General features: G+C 42.8%; 1 pseudogene; it reads left to right on the top strand.

Moving 5' to 3' along the window:
• The window catches only part of LOC101609818, a 65,324-nt pseudogene extending 56,382 nt beyond the window's left edge, over positions 1-8,942 (top strand).
• Positions 8,943-12,647: the final 3,705 nt, after the last annotated feature.

Below are 12,647 nucleotides of genomic sequence, written 5' to 3'. Positions count from 1 at the left end.
TGGTGCGCCCATTCTCTCTCTCTCCCTGCCTCTTTCTCTCTCTGTCTGTCTCTCTCAAATAAGTAAATTAAAATTAAAATAAATATTTTTTACAAAAGAGTGGAAACATGATTCCAAGACATGACAAGCAGCTGAGAGAAAAGAGAAAGAGCCCGAGAGAAGGAATACAATGGTCACTCGAGAAAACCTATCTGCAGAAGGTGTAGAGTTTTTGCAGGAAAAAAAAATCACAGGAAGACAACTTTTCCAGGCAGAGGTGACATGTTGTGTGGCTCTGCCTGGACAACATGGACAAATGCTCTTCACCCAGATGTCTGTGCATAGCAGACCAAAGAAAGGATCCCACCCGAGTCTAACTGAGTGAAACCATGGGTTTATGGGGGCTACTTAAAGGATCACAGATGACTCAAACACAGCTTCATATCTGAGTTCTGCTCCCCACTCCCCCACTCCCCCCCCCAGCATGGGTGATAACTCATAAAAGTTGTATCCCTAGATCTCTGTGTAACAGCTTGTAGGCATCTCCTCCAAAGACAGCTCCTTCTCCCTAATGAGTGCGGGCTGCCTTGACAACCTCAAGGAGGTCTTGGAACTTCCTGAAACTTGTAAGCTTTCTCAGATTCTCAAGCCCCTCTAAGACTGTCCTCTCTTCTGCAAGACAGAATGTTTCAATTCAGAATAAACAGTTGTCCAACAGGACCACAGGTAGGTTTTGAAACGGGAAACCGAGGCAATGAAAGGGAAAACACCTAATGCGCACCTGAAATGATGGTGGCACTTTTTACAAAAGCATAAAGTAAATGTCAGCTAAGTTTCTAAATATAGGGACAGAGGCGTATGAAAAGTCGATTTCATATATGACATCTTTCAAATGGCCCACGGTGTTGCGAGAATCAGACATTCCCCTATTGTTTGGTTTTTCTCTCTTTTATACATTATGTGACTTTAAAATGTTGAAGGCCATTTTCCCTAACTTTTGGCCCATATTAATTTTTTTCCCCTTTATTCCGATTTTGTGCTTTGTACTGGTGTTGATCTTTGACATGGATCTTCTACTTTCTGCCACTGCCTGGGGGCAGCAGTGGCAACTTGTCACCCCCCCCCCCACCCGGCCAATCCCCCAACCCTCCCACCCCCGCCCCAGGGTGTCTGAAAGCCCTATTCTGTCTATTACCAAGTAATGGCTCCTTTCTCTTGGCCAACTGCATACTACTTTAATGTGGCCCTGAAAGAAGTTTTATAATCTGGAGAAAAAAAAACAAAACAAAACAGATTGCTTCTCAAATTCTCTTTGTCTGCCCCATTGTAACCCAGTAACATTTACATTGGTTTTCAGGGGGAAAAAAAAATGGCAAAAGGAATTTGCTTAACCTTCATCAACGATTTCCATAGCAGGAAAATGTGATTGTGATGGCTTTAAGGCCAAGGGTGGCACCTCTTCCCACCTCAAGGCCACCACCGACCAAAGACAGTGAGACAGAGTGCTTAGTAGTTATTCACAACTTTGAGTCATTTTAGAATATTCCCTTGAAAGAATAGATGCATAGAGACTTTAAAAATTTTTTTTTTTCAATAAAAGTCCCCTCTTTTTGTAAAGCCATTGTTTTTGGACAATTTCTTCCCCTCATTGTATTTGGGTAGATATTGAATATGCATTTCTAAGAATCTACGATTTTTAGATGACAAAAGCTACGGACATAGAGAAATGCTTCTCAGCGACAAAGCTGCGGGTTTTCAAAACTGCCTGCGGTAGCTGGGAGCTGTCATATTGTCCTTTTGCCCCCAGCTCGGCTCCATCCTTTTCTCTTTACAGACCTGAAGCCATGGGGACCTTCAGCGTGGCCCAGTGCGTCACTGGACACTGTGAATGATCAGAAAATTCCTCCTAACGTGCAAACACAGTCCCACCTTTATTTCCTATTCACTGGCTACACATCTACTTTGCAAAGGCAACTGAGCACTCATGTACTCCCCTGAAAGAATGGTGGGTTTAATTTCTGCAGGTATCTAGTTTGAATCAATTAGTTCACAGACCCTTTCCCTTCAGTGACACCAAATGTCGTTAATTTTTTTTTTAAGAAACTCACATTTTTTTTCTTTTTACTTATAAACATATGTTTCCAAACATGCTCATGTAAAAAAAAAAAAAAAGTTTTGATGGTTTCTTACTTGGGGGAGGTAGATTTCCTCCTAATGACTTCAAATGGAATATTATCATTTTACTGAATTTGATGAGTTTGTTGCTGCCATCCTTCCGTGATAGCGTGTTGGAATTTTAGGATCTCCTGGTGACAATACAGTTGGGAAGAAATGATCTTTGCTACCTGAAGCCTGGGAGGCACGACAGCTTTCCCCCTTGTTTCTGAAACGCCACTAACTCAGTCTAACCCCAAAGAACCAGGGGTGCTAGTCCCAATAAGTATCTGGCTTAGCTGCCAGGTTCATTGGGAAATTGCTTGCTGGCATTGTCCTCTGCAAGACGATATGGCCCGATGATGGCTCTCTCTCTCTCTTCTCAGCTACCCAGAATGCTGGTTATAATTCGATCTTTGTGATAGACAGAGGGTGAATGATATCATAGAAAAGCCAAGTGTTTGAGCAGCAGAGATTTGACCTCACAAGCTCTCCATCCGGCTGCCGTCCCTGCACAGGGACTTTGTGAGTGGCTCTAGTAAATTCCATAGGAACTGGAGAAGACATATCTGCAGGCCCAGGACAGAGGCTAAAAGGCCCTCTCTGTCTAAGCTGCCACCGCCAGCATCTTCCTGATGTTAGATTTACACCTGATAAAGAAGATGCCAAGACCATTCTCTGTTGCAAGTGACGCCCCTCTCCTGCCTGCCTCCAGGAGCCTACAGGTAGCAATTTGCCACATCCTCTGAGTGTGACTGAGGCCTGGGATTAGAGGCGGTGTCTTGCGTTCCTGTCACTTGTCTCCTCACAGTATAATTATCTGAGTTCCTAGGTGCCACAGTGATATATGAAGAAATGTGAAGAAGAAATACAATATGGCTCCATTGTGTTCCCTCATTGCCCTTGATTAAATATTTCTAACCCTGGGCTAACGTAAGGTGCAACAAGCTGCAAGCCAGAACCGTGAGTCTTTTTTTCCTTCCCCCCATAGGTACTAGCTGTCTGACTTTGACCAAAACACTTAACATCTTTGAATTTGGGTGCTTTATTCTATAAAACAAGAAGATAGGCTGGGTTTTGTATGAAATTTCTTCTGAAGCTGAATTTTTGGGAAAAAAAAAAAAATCTAACAATTTAGACTCAAAATCATGATGGAGCTGGGTGTGGTGGTGCACGCCTTTAATCCCAGTGCTTGGGAGGCAGAGGTAGGAGGATCGCCGTGAGTTCGAGGCCACCCTGAAAATACATAGTGAATTCCAGGTCAGCCTGGGCTAGAGTGAGACCCTACCTCTAAAAACAAACAAACAAAAAAAAAATCATGATGGAAACTACTCTAATTACTAAATGAAAGTGGTTAACATCAGCAAATTAGTTATCCTGTGGCAATGGCAATGCTCTTATATTGAGGGTCGATCCATAAGATGGTTTCTAATTTTGCCTGCTCTTTGGAATGAGACCATAATCTTAGGAAGTTGGCAGAAATCCAAGGAACAATTTTTAAAGATTTTTATTAGCATATATTAATTATGCATAACAATGGGTTTCATGATGACCTTTTCATACATTTTGATCAAGCTCGCCCTTCCATTGACCTCTCTTATTCCTCTCCCTCTCCTTGTTTGCACAAACATGGTATTTTGGATTTTTCAACAAGTTGCAAGCTATTCTTGGGAAATTTCTTGAGTTAGCTTATGAATTTCTGCCTTTGTAATTGAATTCTGAGGCATTTACTAACTTTGTGTACAGTCCTTCTACTTACAAATATTGAAAATTGTCCAGGTTAACTCCTCAAAGCCATGCTCCTGAAAGTCTCACTGTGGGGCACGTCCCCTCCTTTCCACAGAAAGTCATGGCCTGGTGTTGCTGGGATGACCCAGGTGGCTTAATTCCTTGCACAGCCTCCCTTCCTCGCATTCACTGCAAGTCCAAGCAAAAGCCAAATCAGACAATAGCAAAGATGTTCGAGACTTCTATCAAGGTCTCAGACCATACTTTTTATGTTGGTGTCGTTTTTCAAAATTCTTGAAAGTATTTTGACATAATAATTTCCGTAGTAATCATTTATGTTAAATAGCTCCTCCCATCCCTCTTGTGGAGTACTAGGGAGGTAATGCTGATCCTCATTAATGAGTGTCTGAAGACAGCCCGGAAAAGGGAAAGGATACATGTCTCCAGAGTGCCCGGGGACCTTGTACTGAAGCTGGACATGGCAATAGGGATTTCTTTGAAAATAGATGTAAACATTTAGAGAACTTTGCCTTAGTCTTGGATTTCCTGAAATGAAGAAAAAAAAAATATCATTAAACAACAGCCAACAGCAGTAATGACAACAACAAGAAAATTAGTCATGATGGTGTATACCTATAATTCCACTACTCAGTAAGTGCAGGCAAGAAGATCAGAAGTTCAAAGTCCTCCTCTGCTACAAATTTGAAGTGTTTGAAGTTGACCGAGGCTACATGAGGTCCTGGCTCAAAAGACAAACAACAGCAACCGAAAGAAAGAAAGAAACAAAGAGAGAAAGAAAGAAAGAAAGAAAGAAAGAAAGAAAGAAAGAAAGAAAGAAAGAAAGAAAGAAAGAAAGAAAGAGCAAGGAAGAAAGGAAAGAATGAAGGAAGAAGGAAGGAAGGAGGGGACGGAATAAATCAACCAACAAATCAGAAAAGCTTCTTGGGCCCCAGGTAATTTGGGTCTTTCTCATGATATCAATCATACAAGGTCTCAGTTTAGGGAGTTTCAAAGAGAACTTTTTAAAAATAATCTTTTAAAAATCATTTTATTTATTTATTTGACAGAGAAAGAGACAGATAGAAAGAGAATGGGTGTGCCAAGGTCTCCAGTCACAGCAATTGAACTCCAGATGCATGTGCCATCTTGTACATCTGCTTATGTGGGCCCTGGGGGAATCGAACTGAGGTCCTTTGGCTTTGCAGGCAAGCACCCTAACCATTAAGAAACCTTTCCAGCTCTCTCTCTCTTTTTTTTTTTTAATAATCTTTGTGCCTAAAAATCATAGCCAGTGGTGTACACATAACAAGAAAATGTTATCCAAATTTCTGAGTGAGCTTCTAGAAATTCCACCAGACAGATTTGGTACGAGACTCACAGGGACTGAAATCATGGTGCACTTCCTAAGAGAAGACCCCATTGTATAAAATATGGCTTTAGGCTGGGCATGGTGGCGCGTACCTTTAAGCCCAGCACTTGGGAGGCAGAGGTAGGAAGATCGCCATGAGTTCGAGGCCACCCTGAGACTACATAGTAAATTCCAGGTCATAGTGAAACCCTACCTTAAACAAAACAAAACTATTTATATATATATATATATATATATATATATATATATATATATATATATATATATACATATATATATACACACACACACACACACACACATAGATGTGTGTGTGTGTGTATTTTTTGTTTTGTTTTGTTTTATATATATATTTACATATATATGTACATATATGTAATATATATGCACCTTTAGTTTCAGATCGACAAACAAGTGACACTGTGTCACATGAGCATCTCTCTCCTAGCTCAAGACCTGAGTGGCAAGAAGGTCAGAGTGGCGGTCACACTGTCAGAGCTCACAAGTGTAATCCTGCAGCCTGAGGAGACATCTCATCTCATCCGAGTGACCCCTGCACATCTCCCGCAGGTCATCTTACACTTCCTAGCTTGAGGCCTTTGCAGAATCTATACAAACTGTGAAATGATTCCTTCCCGTAAAACCCTGGAACAAAGGAGCGCGCACCCTGCTTTCTGGCGAGTCTTGCTGAGCTATCTAGAATTGTGATTTAGCTCCACAGCCTTGGACCTGTGGCAAACACTATCATTTCTTTCAAATGATCATAATAGCCAGCAAGGCTTGCTATCGTTACTGCCTTCCCTTTCACACCACCCCACCCCCAACCCTCCACAAATGTTTCAAGGTTTTGGAAGCAGAAAAAAAAAAAAAAAAATCCAGGTTTGCAGGTCAGTAGTAACAACTTTGGATGAAACTTCTTCAACAGAGCCTCATACTTTTTGATTTTGCCCATTTAAAAGCAATAACTTGTAGAGGCAAGCACCATCTTGCAAAACCTGTTGGCCATTCAGCTCTATCTTCTGATTTTTTTTTTTTTTCAGGAAAATACCACGTCATTTGGATTTTAACACCCTCTGTTTCATGGTGTCCTAGTAAAATATTTCAGGAGAGTCCAATCTTGCAGATTTATTTCGTGAAAAGGGAGACTGTTCCTAGGGCAAAGCTAGAAATAGATGACTGGAGTCTGGAATTCTCCATGAAATCAGTCATTTCAGAGCCCTTGGGGATCTGTTGCAGGGGAAAATCAGGGCTGGCTTAATTACTTGGAACACATCAAACTGGCAAAGGCTTTAATGGGGACGTGAGTCGTGGTCCCTTGGAGTTACGAGGGTCCTTCCACTTCCCGTGGATGGAGGGAATCTCTGATTTCATAAAGGCAGTGGAGAGCAGAGCCTAATGGGGACCTGAGGAGAAAGGAGAACCTGGGAAAGTTGAAGTTGGCAAATACAGACAAGTTGGGATTTGTGCTGAGGAGGTGAAAGAGTGAAAAATAAAATGGGAGGGTTTGCTTTTTTGGGGGGTGACCCTAAGCTAGAGTGAAATTCCTAGTGAAATGATTTCTACTTAGCAAGTGAGGAGTGAATGGTGAGGAAAAGCCTATGGAACTTGGGTCAGGAGAACACTGACTTTTCTTCCTCATGGGACCAGGCATTCTTCTTTTGCCTAACAGGGAGGAAAACCAAACAGGAGAAGATGGAGGTATTGGTATTTGGTTCATTGAAGTTTTGTTTTCTTAAAAAAAATTAAGTATCCGGGTCTGAAGAGATGGCTTATCAGTTAAGGCACTTGCCTGCGAAGCCTAAGAACTCATGTTCAAATCTCCAGGTCCCAAGTAACCAGACCCAGTGACACAAACACGCAGTGTCCCACAAGGAAGCACACGTGTCTGGGGTTCATTGCCAGTGGCTGAAGGCCCTGGTGCACCAATTCTCTCTCTCTCTCCCTCAAAATAAAATTTAAAAATATAAGTGTCTGGAAAATACACTTGCCCGGGGCAGAGGACTGCTACGGAAGAGAGCAGTGGAGGAAGATGGGTGGGTCTGAGGTCTACCAGAAGTCACACAAGCACCAACTAGCGCGTGCCGGAGAGGCTGGGGCGTTTGCTCATGGGCAGGGTGCTTGCTGCATGAGGACGTGAGTTTGGATCCCGGACACCCATGTAAAAGCCACTCAGGGTGGTCTGTGTCTGTAATTCCAGGACTGGGAAGATGGAGATAGGAGAATCCCCAGGACTTGCTGGCTAGCTAATCTAGATGAATTGGTAGACTCCAGGTTGAGTGAGAGACCTGCCTCAAAAAATAAAGTGGAGGGGCTGGAGGGATGGCTTAGTGCTTAAGGCGCTTGCCTGCAAAGCCAAAGGACCTCAGTTCGAATCCCCAGGACCCATGTAAGCCAAATGCACAAGTGCGTCTGGAATTCATTTGCAGTGGCTGCAGGCCCTGGTGCAGCCATTCTCTTCCTCTCTCTCTCTCTCTCTCTCTCCCCCTCTCTTTCTCTCTCAAATAGATAAAAAAAAATTTTTTTTAAAATTAAAAAATAAGGTGGAGCAGGCATGGCAGGGCAGGCCTTTAATCCCAACCCAGGGGAGGTAGAGGGAGGAGGATCGCTGTGAGTTTGAGGCCAGACTGAGACTACATAGTGAATTCCAGCTCAGCCTGGGCTTGAGAACATACCCCAAGAAACAAAAACAAACAAACAAAAAGGTGGAGAGAAAGTAAAGAAGTACCAAACATCAGCAACTTCTGGTCTCCAAACAGGCACACAGATGTAAATACATACACGTGTGTCCACACATGAACATCATACACTCACATACCACATACAAAAGCAAGCAAGCAAACAAGAAAGAAAGAAAGAAAGGGAAAGAGGGAGGGAGGGAGGAAGGGAGGAAGGAAGGAAAATGAAGGAAGGAAGGAAGGAAGGAAAGAAGGAGGGAAAGAAAGAAAATGTGCAGACTATCAGAGGCAGTAGCCTTTCCCACCCTGCTGCCCTCCACCCCCCTTCCTCCTGCACCCCTCTCCTCTTGAGGCCCCACCCATCCCAACTCTTGGGGCTAGCGTTCCACCCTGGCCTCCCCCCATTCCTCTCTCTCTTCCCCTTTCCCCTCAGTCACTTCATGCCTGCAGGTTTTGGCTTGAGCCCCCCACTACTGACTAAAGACTGGACCACTCAACATTTAGCTCCCCATAACTCTGCTAGACAGGGACACCAGCATGATTGAAGGCGGATTAAATGCCACTCTCACCATCTGGCTACTTCTGCATGGAAAGAAAGTTGGCAGTGTCATCGGAAAGAAAAGAGAATCTGTTGTAAGGAGAGCGGTCCATGCATCCACATCTCAGAAGGGAATTGTCCGGAGAGAATTATCACTGGCTGGACCCACTAATGCCATCTTCAAAGCCATGATCATTGATAAACTGGAAGAGAACGTCAATAGCTTTATGACCAATAGGACAGCTGCCAATAGACCCACAGTTACCCTAAGGGTGGTGGTCCTGGCTAGTCAGAGTGGCTCTCTCGTTGGAAAAGGTGGTTGCGAGATCAAGGAAATAAGAGAGTGCACGGGCTCAGCTCCAGGTGATAGGGGTTATGTCCCATAACTCAACTGAGCGGGCTGTCACTATGGCTGGCATTCCACAATCTGTCATTGAGTGTGTCAAACAGACCTGTGTGGTCATGTTGGAGCCCCCTGAAGGGTGTAACCATCCCTTAACCAGCCCGGGCCCTCAAGCTCTCCAGCCATCTTTACATCTATACCATTCAAAGACAATATGGCATTCCACAGCCAAGCAGCACCAGTTTCGTTTTCCCATGATGCACGGCAACACTGGATCCCGTGCAGGCTTGGATGCCTCTGCTCAGACTCCTTCCCATGAACTCACCATTCCAAACGATTTGATTGGGTATCGGGGGGCTAAAAATCAATGAGATCCGCTTGGCGCAGAGCTTTAATCCCAGCCCTCGGGAGGCAGAAGTAGGAGGATAGCCATGAGTTTGAGACTACATAGTGAATTCCAAGTGAGCCTGGGCTGGAACGAGACCCTAACTCAAAAAACCAAAACAAAGGAACGAGCAAACAAAAAATTCAATGAGAGCCATCAGATGCCTGGGGCTGAGATCAAAACTGCAAACTCAGTGGAAGGGTCTACTGATAGGAGGGTACCATCACTGGATCTGCTGCTAGCATTCACCTGGCCCAGTCAATATCTAATCAATGTCAGGCTTTCCTCCAAGGCAGGTGGCATGGGGAGCAGCTAGAACAATGCAGATTCATCCTGACTCCCTTTTACTGGGCAATTCCTCAACACCCATTCCATCTGTGTAGTTTCTGAACAGTGATTCCAGGTTTTAAATAGTTTGTAAATTTTCACTTGCTACACACTTTATCATCCACTCATGATTTTTGTTGTTATTGTTTCTTTTGAGGTAGGGTCTCAATCTAGCCCAGGCTGACCTGGAATTCACTATGGCATCTCAGGGTAGCCTCAAACTCCTGGCAATCCTCCTACCTCTGCCTCTTGAAGGCTGGGATCAAAGGCGTGTACTACCATGCCCGACCATCCATGATTTTTTAAACATTTTTTGTTAATTTTTAATTTTAGAGAGAGAGAGAGACAGAGGGAGAGAGAATTGGCATACCAGGGCCTCAGCCACTAAAATCAAACTCCAAACACTTGCACCACCTAGTGGGCATGTGTGACGTTGCACTTGCCTCACCTTTGTGCCTCTGGCTTATGCGGGATCTGGAGAGTCGAACATGGGTCCTTAGGTTTCGCAGGCAAGCACCTTAACTGCTAAGCCATCTCTCCAGCCCAACTCATGATTTTTTTTTTTTAATTAAAGCTGTTTAGTTCTTTCTCTGTTCAGCTGTTATGCTGAGATCCACGTTCAGTTTTATAAGCTTCCAACCCTACCCCCTTTTTTGTTTTGTTTTATTTTGCTCATAAAGTTTTGTGTCATGGAAATGTAAGAATGGAATATTAGTACATTTCAGTTTAGTTCTGTAATGTCAGGAGTTTAAAAAAAAAGATGAAAAAGAAGGAAGGAAAGAAGGAAGGAAGGAAGGAAGGAAGGAAGAAAGGAAGAAAGGAAGGAAGGAAGGAAGGAAAGAAAGAAAGAAAGAAAGAAAGAAAGAAAGAAAGAAAGAAAGAAAGAAAGAAAGAGGAAAGAAAGCCCATAAGTAGAGAACCCATAAGGATTTAGAGGGTAAAGATGGAGGAATTAATGAATGAGCTGAGATATATTTCTAGTTATTTCTAATTATTTGGCAGCTATGAGATTTGATTTCTACTCCACTGTTTAAAGCAAAACAAATTCAGTGGGTCATACAAACTACCAAGATCTCATGTGCTCCAGGTTGGCCTTGAACTCACTATTTAGTCCAGGCTGGCCTTGAATTCCTGATCCTCCTACCTCAGCTTCCTGAGTGCTGTTGATTATAGATGTGAGCTACACCCCTCTCCCCATTTCTATTAAAATATTTTCAGTGAAGAAATCTTTAAAAATATGATTTTGGCAAGATAGAAATGTGACATGACACCCAGAATCAAAAAGGAAAGACATAGGTTTAATTAAAACTTAATTAAAAATCACAAACTAAAATAGAAATATGAAAAATTAAAGTCAACTAAGCAAAAATTAGTGTCATATAAAAATATCACCTAGGCTATCAAAGGGAAAACTACAAACTAGAAAATAGTATTTGTAATACCTGGCACAGCAAAGGGCTGATTTTCTTAATAAGCAAAGGACTCAGCGCGATTACTAAGATGAGGTAGAAAGTTAAGTCATTAGCAGGTGAAACACCTACACAGAGACTTCATGAAAAAGGAATGCCAATCGCCAATAAACATTAACTGCATTGCAGGATTCAACAGGGAATGGAATGGAGTGGCGATATATTCACCTAACTGTCATTATGTGACAATAAAGATGACAACTAATATGTGGATTATAATATGGAAGTAAAACCAAAGATTTTCAGTTCAGTTGAAAAAAAAAAAAGACTCAAAACTCATCAAAATACTCAGAAGTGACAGGTTGAGTGTTTGGCATTGAATGAGACTTCTCTAGCACCCTCCCCCGCCCCCAAGGCTCACTCAGAGATCATAGTGAAAGAGGTGATGGAAAGAATGTAAGAGCCAAAAAAAGAGGAGGAGTGTCTTGGAATGCTATCTCCCTGACCCCAAGTGTTGGCTGCATTCACGACCTCACGGCAGCTCTTGTTACCTGCAGAAGCCCTGTACAGTAATGAGCCCGTCAACATATTGTCATGGCTGGTGAAGGAAGGCAAAAACAAACAACCAAATAAATAAATAAACACGTCAGGAAGAGAAGACATCAAAATAGAAGAGGGATTGGTTTGAAAGAACAGACAGTTCAGTGGAGGGGGCTGGGGAAGAGGCAGCAAAGGAGTGTGGTCAGAGGGGCTCATGTAAAAAGAGGGCAAGCATTTTTAACAGCAAACTGAAATTTTAAACAGAGAAAAGAGGGCTGGGCGTGGTGGTGCACGCCTTTAATCCCAGCCCTCGGGAGGCAGAGGTAGGAGGATTGCTGTGAGTTCGAGGCCACCCTGAGACTCCATAGTGAATTTCAGGTCAGCCTAGGCTAGAGTGAGACCCTACCTTGAAAAAAAGAAAAAAAAAAAAAAGTAGTCAAGCTATGGATAGTTAATTCCATGTATGCTTTAAAAATATGCCAAAATATATTTATCTGGAAAAAAAACCTGGAGTCTATATATTTGAGTTAATTAGTTTAGTTTTCTCTACGAAATACGATTTGAGTGTGTGATGACATTGGGATTCTTTCCTATTTCATCCTGTACTTGTCAGCATAGTTAGATTTTGCTTTATGTAACTTATCATTGAGAAAATAAGAGCGCTATTTAATTTAAAAGTTTTGGTTTTTAGAGGTAGGGTCTCACTCTAGCCCAGGCTGACCTAGAATTCACTATGTAGTCTCAGGGTGGCCTTGAGCTCACAGTGATTCTCTTACGTTGGCTGGGATTAAAGGCATGTACTACCACACCCAGGGTAAAACACATTTTTTAAAAGCAGGCTGCATCTAAACAGAATAGTCTATGTCATATGTAAGTTGAAGGGGAATGAAACCATCATCTGTTTAATTTTTCTTTTATTTTTTCCATTCTGCCTGTGCTGTGTACAGCATGATGCTTGATATGCACATGAGATGATTTCTGCACATGTGAGGGGCTCATAAGCGGCGTGAGCACCTAAACAAACTCTGAGCCACTGTATTAATTATAGCTCCCTGGGCCTGAGTGCTCTTGAAAGATCTACCGCATGTAACAGCAGTCTCTGCCCTTTGACCAGAGCCTCCAGGTTTCTGTACTTCCTTGCTCCTGGAAACCGCCGCTCTCCTCTCCGTTGCTGTGAACTTGGCCTTTTCAGATTTCTTA

Source organism: Jaculus jaculus, chromosome 11, assembly GCF_020740685.1.
Source record: "Jaculus jaculus isolate mJacJac1 chromosome 11, mJacJac1.mat.Y.cur, whole genome shotgun sequence".
Lineage (NCBI taxonomy): Eukaryota > Metazoa > Chordata > Mammalia > Rodentia > Dipodidae > Jaculus > Jaculus jaculus.
The sequence above is the reverse complement of the archived record's forward strand: the minus strand, read 5'-3'. Positions and strand labels throughout refer to the sequence as shown.